General features: G+C 45.8%; 1 protein-coding gene across 1 annotated transcript in view; it reads right to left on the bottom strand.

Moving 5' to 3' along the window:
• Positions 1–10341, bottom strand: part of GMPR (guanosine monophosphate reductase) — a 67075-nt gene that overhangs the window by 27365 nt on the left and 29369 nt on the right. The window lies entirely within an intron of this gene.

Raw genomic sequence — 10341 nt, 5'->3', positions numbered from 1 at the left:
AAAAAAAAAAAAGAAGAAAAGAAAGAAAGAAAAGAAAGAAAAGAAAGAAAGAAAGAAAAGAAAGAAAGAAAGAGAAAAAGAAAAAACTTACATGCACATAAAAAAACCTTACATGCACATAAACCCAGATATTCATGCAATCAACAAATACCCAGGCAGAAAAAAAATCTACAATTTGACAAAGGGTTATTTCCCTTAACATAATAAGAGCTCTTTTAAATCTGTAAGAAAAAAGCTCACACCTCACAGAATAAGTGCCAAAGGACATGAACACACTAATAAAATAAATAAAAGTGGCTAAGAAAAATGGAAAAAGTGTTCAATCTCACAAATAACCAAATGTAAATTAGGGTACCAATGAGGTTCTACTTTTCACTTAACAAATTATCAATAGTTGTAAACAGTAAATGCTAAAGCGAAAACATCAGACAGAATCTCTTTCTGCTGGGAAAACTTACTGTAGTGTGAGTTTTCCTAGAAAGCAGTTTGTCCATATAAAAGAAATATGCACTTCCTTTTATTCAATAATTCTTCTAAGATTCTCTTCCAAGGAAATAACCATAAGTGAGAACAAAGATTGAACTACAAAGACATATTATCTGTAACAGTGCAGAACTGTAAGTATATTCCCCAAAATAGGAATGATCCAACAATTTATGGCCCATCCATGTGATGTTTTTAAGAGTGTTTTTTGTTTTGTTTTGTTTTTGAGATGGAGTCTTGCTCTGTCGCCCAGGCTGGAGTGCAGTGGTGCAATCTCGGATCACTGCAACTTCCACCTCCTGGGTTCCAGTGATTCTCCTGCCTCAGCCTCCCTAGTAGCTGAGATTACAGGCACTCACTACCATGCCTGGCTAATTTTTGTATTTTTAGTACAGAAAGCGTTTCACCAAGTTGGCCAGGCTGGTCTGGAACTCCTGACTTCAGGTGATCCACCAGCCTCAGCCTCCCAAAGTGCTCAGAGTATAGGCATGAGGCACCACGCCCGGCCTAGGAGTGGTTTAACAGCCTGAGAAAATGCTTAAATGCTTTTAGTATAATGTTGGGAGAAATAGGTCTCAATTTTGCTTTTTTTTTTTTTTTTTTTTTTAAAGTGTGTTTATGAAAAATGCTAACAGATGATGTCTTGATGAAGACATGATCTAACTTTTATTGCTTTTCTTCATTAAGCTTTTCTGGATTTTATACTAGAAAGTGTGTTACTTTTATAATTAAATGGGGGCAGGAGTGTTTAATTTTTTGTTTTATAGTGCGAGGAACAGCATGAGGTCTGTCCCCGACAGAGAATCTAAGAGGACTGTCAGAAGCAGGGTGCAAGTTCCAGTTCTTCCCCAATGGCTGACTTGCTAAACATCCACACAAAACCACAAAAACCTTAGAGACGCTACTCTAAGCCCACCACACAATTACCACACAATTTCATTTCCTTTTCTTTTTTTTTTTTGTGAGACAGAATCTCACTGTTGTCTCCCACGCTGGAATGCAGTGGCTCAAACATGGCTCATTGCAGCCTGAACCTCCCAGGCTCAAGCAATTCTCCTGCCTCAACCTCCCAAGTAGCTGGGATTACAGGTGCCCGCCACCACATCTGGGTAATTTTGTATTTTTTGTAGAGACAAGGTTGCGCCATGTTGCCTAGGATGATCTCAAGGTCCTGAGCCTCCCAAGTAGCTGGGATTACAGGTTTGCGCCACCACACCTGGCCAATGTTTGTATTTTTTATAGAGATGGGGTTTCACCATGTTGCTAGGCAGACCTCAAGGTCCTGAGCTCAAGCAATCTGCCCACCTCATCCTCCCAAAGTGCTGGAATTACATGAGCCACCACACCCGGCCAATTTCATTTTCAATGTGGATTTCTTTTCTCCAATCTGGTGCCACCTACGATCCATTTTATTTTGAAGGGGCTACTTTAGACAAATTAATTCAAGTCAGCTCACCATATACATACCAGGTACAACAAGGTAGAGTCAAAGTAAGTTCTACTTATTTTTAAAACAGAAATGGGGTCTTGCTAGATTGCCCAGGCTGGTCTCTTAACTCCTCGCCTCAAGTAATGTGCAAATGTCTCTCCCTCCCATCAGCTACCTGTGTGGCTGCTGAATCTGGACGTGGTCCAAACGTGGTCACTGCCACTGTGTGGAAAAGTCCAAAGTGATTAGGAAATGCTTCAGCCATGACGCACAGCACAGCAAGAATGCTGCCACAAGGACGGGGAGTTTCCACTGGCAGGAACGAAAAGCTATCCAAGTTTGAAATCAAGAAGGGCAAAATAAGGGAAAAGAGGAAAAGACCAAATCAGAACTGAGAACACGACAGGAGTATGGTCAGGCTTTAGTGAAGTCCCCGGTCTGCCTCCAAGCAGCCTCTGGGCATGAGGTGATAACGGGGACCAGGAAGAAGCCGCTTGGGGTGATGAAGTGAGGAGTCCACTTTTTCTTCTCATGAAGCACCTTAGGTGTGGGGCGGATACAGGACTGTCCAAATGGAGCTGCATGTGGCAGCATGGCAGGCTCAGTCACCCAGGCAGTTCATGCAGGTTCATTTCTTGGGCAGCCATGACAATATGGAAGCAATGAACCCTTGTCCAGAGCAGTGAGGCAGGCAGATGGAGGTTCCTGCTAGGCATCCCTTCTTCCTAGGGAAGCCAAGCATGTTCCAAGCTCCCGCATGCTCTGGAAGGCAACAATTGCTCCTCTGTATCAAGGAGAAGTTGAAGGTCATGGAAGAGACATAAAAAAGTGGCCAAGCCAGCCGGGTGCTGTGGTCGTGCCTATAATCCCAGCACTTTGCGGGACCAAGGCAAGTGGATCACGAGGTCAAGAGATCAAGACCATCCTGGCTAACACAGTGAAACCCCATCTCTACTATAAATACAAAAAAATTAGCCAAGCGTGGTGGTGCATGCCGATAGTCCCCACTACTCGGAAGGCTAAGGCAGGAGAAGGCAGGAGAGGGAGGTTACAGTGAGCCAAGATCATGCCATTGCACTCCAGCCCGGGCACTGGAGCGAAATTCAGTCTGAAAAAGAAAACAAACGAGAAAAGTGGCCAAGCCAAGACTTCAAGTACTTTTGTACAATTTTTTAAAAAGCTGTATGGTCTGAATGTTTACATCCCTCCAGAATTCATGTATTGAAATCTTTACCCCCAAGGTGATGATATTAGCAGGTGGGGATTTGGGGAGGTGATTAGGTCATGGGGGCAGAGCCCTCAACAATGGGATTAGTGCCCTTCTAAAAGAGGCCCAAGAGAGATCCACATGACATTCCAAAGAAAAGACAGTGGTCTATGTAAGATCTGGAAAAGAGCCCCTCACTGGATACCGAATCTGCCTTGATATTGGACTTCCTAGCCTCCAGAACTGTGAAAATAAACTTCTGATTTGTATTTTATTTATTTATTTATTTTGAGACAGGGTCTCACTTTGTCCCCCAGGCTGGAGTGCAAGGGCACAATCACAGGTCACTGCAACCTCAACTTCCCAGGCTCAGGTGATCTTCCCACCTCGGCCTCTCAAGTAGCTGGGACTACAGGCATGCGCCACCACGCCCAACTAATTTTTTGTATTTTTAGTAGAGATGGGGTTTCTCCATGTTGGCCAGGCTGATCTCAAACTCCTGGGCTCAAGCAATCCACCTGCCTTGGCCTCTCGAAGTGCTAGGATTACAGGTGTGAGCCACCACACCAGGCCAACTTCTGATTTTTATAATATAAGCTATTCAGTTGATGGTATCTCATTACTGCCGCCTGGACAGACTAACGACAAAAGTTCTCTGGGAAAAAATAAAAACAAAAGTGCTCTGCCCCAAGTTGTCCAGGTTTCCTTTAGGCCTCAAAATGTATGGCAAAATAAGTTCAGAAAGATCTGGGGTTGAATGCTGGACCTCCCTCGTGACGGGTGGTTTTGGGCACATCACTTCAACTCAGAGTCTCCATTTATCCTGCTATGAAATGGGGGTGGATGTACCCACTTTTAGCCATTAAAAGGTTTACAGAGAAAGTTCTCTCAAATTATTAGCACAGGGCCCAGCTGTTGGGGATGCTTGATAAATGTTAGTCCCTCCTTAGAAGGCTTTCTGTATATTACTCCTCTACCCATTTACTTTTTTTTTTTTTTTGTAATTGTGGTCAAATACACATAACATAGAATTTACTAGGTGTAGCCAGGCACAGTGGCTCACCCCTGTAATCTATGGAAGCAATGAACTTTGCTTCCAGGGATTATAACACTTTGGGAGGCTGAGGCGGGCAGATCATGAGGTCAAGAGCTCGAGACCAGCCTGACCAACATGGTGAAACCTGACTTTACTAAAAATACAAAAATTAGCCGGGCATAGTGGCGTGTACCTATAATCCCAGTTGCTTAGGAGGCTGAGGCAAGAGAATTGCTTGAACCTGGAGGCAGAGGTTGCAGTGAGCCGAGATCACACGACTGCACTCTGGCTTGGGTGACAAGAGCAAGACTCTGTCTCAAAAAAAAAAGAAAAAGAATATCAACGCCAGTGACTGCTCCCAAGCACAAGGAAACTGTCCTTCTACCTGCCCATGGAAATACAGTTGCTATCAAGCCAATAGCCACCTTAAACTGAGTTTATTCTGTGACTCTTCAGAGATAACATCACCTTCGTAGCTTTCAGCCACGGTTCTAGAAAGTGGGTGAATACAGAAAATCCAGGGAACGTGGCCAGAGAGGTGCTGCAGGCCAGACACGTCCCTTGCACCTCAGGGGAGGCACACTTGACTGGTGAAGCCCCAGACCTGCCCCAAACCTTCAAGGAACATTCAAGGAAGGTGTCCGCCTCTCTGTGAAGAGTTGTAGAGTGGAAGCATCTCTACGTGGCTCAGAACCTTGAGAAAGAATGCAGGCCGGCCAACGAGCCACCAGGCACGCATGGAAACGACAGGGTCCAGTTGTGGAAATCTGGCCCACAGCTCCTGGACATCTGCCCGCAGCAGCTGACACGGCATTACCACAGGGGAGTAAAGCTTGGCCTCTCTCTCATCTGAACAGATTAGATCTCAGGGACCTACTTCCTCCAGACCAGGTCAGAAAGAGCCACCAGCACAAAAGCATTTCCCAGACCCAACATAGGTACCTCCAAGTCCCCAACCTGAGTTGGTAGCAGGTGGGGGACAATGGCAAAATATCACAGGCCCAGGCAAGCTACATGGCCCTGAATGCCAGGTCACCTCTCACCGGTGGTGTAGCCCTCAGGAGGCTCCCTGAGCTCTCCGGTACCAGGTTTCACGGCAACGAAAGCGGGTGCTACCATCTCCACGCAAAGATTTGTTATTAGAGAAGAACTGCTGGCCAGGTATGGTGACTCATGCTTGCAATTTCAACACTTTGGGAGGCAGAGGTAGGAGGACTGCTTGAAGCCAGGAGCTTGAGATGAGCCTGATCAACACTGCAAGACTCTGTTTCTACAAAAAATTTTTTCAAAAACAGTGCCGAGTCTGCGCTAGTGCCTTTTTCCATAGTACCGAGAATGTACCCAAGAGCACATTCTTCTTTCTTCCCTGGAAGCCACCAGGCAAATGGCCACAGGACTTGTTACACTCTTCAGTCAGCCAACACCTCAAGAGGACCTTTTCTGCCAAAGATGTTCTCTGAAAATGCCTGCTTCTCCTACCCCTATGGAGTAAGGCTTGTCTTAGGTGAAAAAAAAAAAAAAAAAAAAAAAAAAAAGGAATAATTGTCTCCAATTCCATGCAGGTTGCTGTGAATGCCATTGTTTTATTCATTTTTGTGGCTAAGTGGTATTTCATGGTTGGCATTTTTTTCACAATGACTTTGCCAATCTCTAAGCAGTTTCAAACTTTCCTTTGTGTTTTACTTTTCTTCTGAGCCCTCCAAACTCAACCAACCTCTGCCCATTTCCTAGTTCCAAAGGCACTTCCACATGTTCGAGTATCTTGGCAGCAACATCTCACTTTTCAGTACAAATATCTGTCTAAGTCTGTATGTATTGCTATAAAGGAATACCTGAAACTGGATAATTTATAAAGAGAAAAGGTTTATTTGGTCATAATTTCACTGGCTGGAAGTTTGGGCATCTGGTGAAAGCCTCAGGCTGTTTCTAGTCGTAGTGGAAGGCAGAAAGGGAGTCAGTGTGTGCAGAGGTTGTATGGTGAGAGAGGAAGCAAGAGAGAGGGAAAGCATTCAGCTCTTTTTTTTTTTTTTTTTNAAAAAAAAAAACACACACACACACACAGGAGAGGACGGGCACAGTGGCTCATGCCTGTAATCCCTGCACTTTGGGAGGCTGAGGCGGGTGGATCATAAGGTCAGGAGTTCGAGACCAGCCTAGCCAAGATGGAGAAACCCCATCTCTACTAAAAACACAAAAATTAGCTGGGCACAGTGGCAGGCGCCTGTAATCCCAGCTACTCAGGAGGCTGAGGCAGAGCACTGTCTAATTCTAATTCAACTCAGGCTTGCTGGGACTTGGAGGTACCTATGCTGGGTCTGGGAAATGCTTTTGTGCCGTGGCTCTTTCTGACCTGGTCTGGAGGAAGCAGATCCTTGAAATCTAATCTGTTCAGATTAGATGAACCCAGGAGGCAGAGGCTACAGTGAGCGGAGATCATCCCACTATACTCCAGCCTTGGTGACAGGGCAGGACTCTCCATCTCAAAAACAAACAGGAGAAACTGGACACAGGGAGTGACAAGCCCTCACTCCTGGTGCAGGGGCTGGGAACTGCCAGCTTCTGCCAGAACATTTGCAAGCATCCTTTCTGTTCATCGTACCGTAACGATCGTAATAACACTCCACTCCGTAACACTCAGCGTCATATTACATTGTTCAGTTCCAAAACAGTGGATAAACGTTAATGCGTCTTCACAATGCCTCCAAAAAGCCATCAGAGAAATTGTGTTTCAAAAACATAATTTTACGTCCAAAAGCCGAGGAAATAAAAGTACTGGAGTTTTCCAAATGAGTCACAGATTTCAAGGGTCAGTGCAGGCAGAACAGCTCAGGAATAAACACCTACCTTGCCAAAGTCTCCTGTTCATTGCTGGGGAAACCAGCAACAGCAATGAAAACATAAGCCTGGGCTGGCCAGCCAGCAGGTGCTGGAGAGGGCCTTGCTGTTGGTGGCTGTCCAGACAGCCAGGGGAACTCTGCACCAATCTCCTCCCTCCCAGTCCACCCCACCATAGCCACCCCTAAGCTCTGCGTGGGCAGCACCCTGCCCCTCGTCTTACCCAGCCCCTCCTTCCTACACTTCCCTCCTTCCTGGTCTTCGTCCTTCAAAGGTGACACACAGGCTCTCCGGGGTGTCCAACAGGCACCTCGCAGCTCTCGGCAAGCCCAGCTGTGAACTACACCCCACAGCAGCCCGTTTGGAGAATGCAATGGGCGGCTCAGGAGCACTAAATTCATCTCCGCTATCACTGGTCATTTTAAAGAGGGACACACATTTTCTTTCTTTTCTTAAAACAAACAACCCCTCACCACCCTCCATCTTTCTTCTCCATCCCTGACTCCGTTCTCAGAATATGTGCCCCCGATGACACTCATTAGAGATGAGAGAATGTTGGTGAAGGCCGCACTGTTACAAAACAGCATCCCATTCTGCAGTCATTCTCCAGCAAAGAGGACCCTCAGCCTTTTCACAGGTGAGGAGAGAGATTCAGAAAGAGTGCAACCTCCCCAGTGTGACTCAGCTCACGTGCCCACACGGACTTCGGGGGTGCTATGGTCTGAATGTTTGTGATTCAGTTTCACAAATTCCTATGCTGAAACTGAATCTTCAACCAATGGCATTAGAGGTGGGGCCTTTGGGAGGTGATTAGGTCACGAGGGTGCAGCCTTCATGAATGGGATCAGCGCCCTCACAAGAGAGGTTCCAAGGAGCCCGTGTGCCTCTCCCACCATGTGAAAATGCAGCGAGAAGGCACCACCTATGAGGAACGGTGAAACCAGACATTCAATCGGCCAACAACTTGATTTTGGACTTCCAACCTCCAGAGCATTAATTTGTTGTTTCCACAGCAGTCAGTTTATGGTATTTTGTGATAGCGGCCCAGACAGACTCAGACAAAGAGCACTAAGGAGTGAGTTTCACAGTACGACAACCAGCTGGAAAGTACAGAGAAGAAGAAAGAGCAAGTGAGGCATCTAGAAGATGATATTAAAGATTAGCTCCAGGAACCAAGGACATAAACCAGCATGGTGAACCTCAAATACACTACCAAGAAAAGGAAGATCGAAAGATACAAAGGATTACCACTTATGACCGTTTACTGGTTTATCATATGAATGAAGGCTATGATGGATTCAGATGAGCAGCCTGATGAAAGCGACCCAGGCGAGGTCTGGAAGATTCCGGCGTGCAAGAGCTTCTGTCCCCACAGAGCTGGGGTCTGCCACCCTCCAGGCATGTAGGCGTGTTACCAACCAGGAAGCTTTCAAAACCCCATACTTTGGGGATTTCTGTGAAGGTCTCGTCAAGGAGGCATGATGGATATTAACTCTACTTCAAGCTCTCTCCCCTCTCTGGAAAATGGAGGATGGAGCTGGAAGCTCCAAGCTTCTAATCATGGCTTGGTCTATCTGGTGACCAACGCCTACCCAGGAGCCCTTTAAGAGTCACCTTGTCAGGACAAGGGCAGCCGCGCTGCTATAACCAGGAAATCCCAAGGGATTTAGGAGCCATGTGTCAGGAACCAGGGTCAAAGATCAAATGCTACTCCTACCACCCAGGAAATCCCAAGGGATTCAGCAGCTCTGGGCCAGGTACCCTCATCACTCTGCAAATTACAAAGATTCTAGAAGCTCTGTGTCAGCAACCAGAATCAAAGACCAAATATTAGAACAGAAGATTCTCTGAGCACCCTTACCTGCAAGGGTTTTAGAAGTTCTGTCTCAAGAACCAGGGACTGAGACCAATAAACACATATACATTTCTTATTATTTCACAGTATTCAACAAACATCATTATCAAAAACAATGAAGCTCACCGTTCTATGATAGAAGACGAAGTGAATTTTGCTGTTTCCCAACCTGCTTCTAACACTGGTACAGCTGGTTGACCTTGGAGCCATTCTTTTTGTTTTTCTTGAGATGAAGTCTCCCATCACCCAGGCTGAAGTGCAGTGGAGCAATCTCGGCTCAGTGCAACCTCCACCTCCCAGGTTCAAGGGATTCTCCTGCCTCAGCCTCCCGAGTAGCTGGCATTACAGGCAAGTCACCACGCCCAGCTAATTTTTGTATTTTTAGTAGAGACAGGGTTTCGCCACATTGGCCAGGCTGGTCTCAAACTCCTGACCTCAGGTGCTCCACCCACCTCAGTCTCCCAATGCGGCATTACATTCGTAAGCCACCACGCCCGGCTGGAACAATTCTTGATCCTTTCTTCCTATGTTTTTGAAAAGCATAAATATACTTAACAATCCCTGGAAGTCCTTTAACAGAAGACTTTACTCCGTAGCAAATAATTCCTTCCTCCCAACTTTCTTACGATGATGATATACATGAGATGAAGTTCAGAATTCAAAAGCGACAGTGTTAGGTAAATTATCTAGCGGTCCATCAATATATGCCATCATCATCAGGATTAGCAAAGACATGCATAATTACAATATAGGATTTTGCAAAAGCCCAGGCTGTACTCTAGAACTTCAAATCCCTTTTTCTGCGAATCCATCTTTCCCAAAAGTCACAAATCTACATTCTAACTAGTTAAGGTGCATTAGGAAAAGTCAAGAAACAAAGCTCCTAGATAAAACACACCAGCAACAGATACACCTTCAATAGTGGACTGCGGCGAACCGTTCACACTGTGGACTCCTAACTCCCACAGCGCAGCTTCCTGCTGGCAGCAGGGGTGGGACCTGGAGGACCTACACATGCCACACTCAAATCTAGTCATGTGCTCTGAATCTTAAAATACACTCTTTGTTAAGGAGTAATACAGACCCCTTTTAAAGGTATCATATGGGGCCAGGTGCAGTGGCTCATGCCTGTAATCCCAGCACCTTGGGAGGTCAAGGTGGGTGGATCATCTGAGGTCAGGAGTTCAAGACCAGCCTGGCCAACATGGTGAAACTCCGTCTCTACTAAAAATACAAAAAATTAGCAGCGTGGCGGTGTGCACCTGTAGTCCCTGCTACTTGGGAGGCTGAGGCGCAAGAATCACTTGAACTGGGGAAGCAGAGGTTGCTAAGTGAGCTGAGATCACGCCACTGTACTCCAGCCTGGGCAACAGAGTGTGACTCCATCTTAAAAAAAAAAAAGTATCAAATAGTAAGAAACATGTGATGATACTTAGGAAAAATTGGGAGCCAACATCTGATGAAGTTGATGGGGATTTTTTTTTTTTTTTTTTTTT

Source organism: Cebus imitator, unplaced genomic scaffold, assembly GCF_001604975.1.
Source record: "Cebus imitator isolate Cc_AM_T3 unplaced genomic scaffold, Cebus_imitator-1.0 Scaffold21, whole genome shotgun sequence".
NCBI lineage: Eukaryota > Metazoa > Chordata > Mammalia > Primates > Cebidae > Cebus > Cebus imitator.
This window is presented reverse-complemented; position numbering and strand designations above follow the sequence as displayed.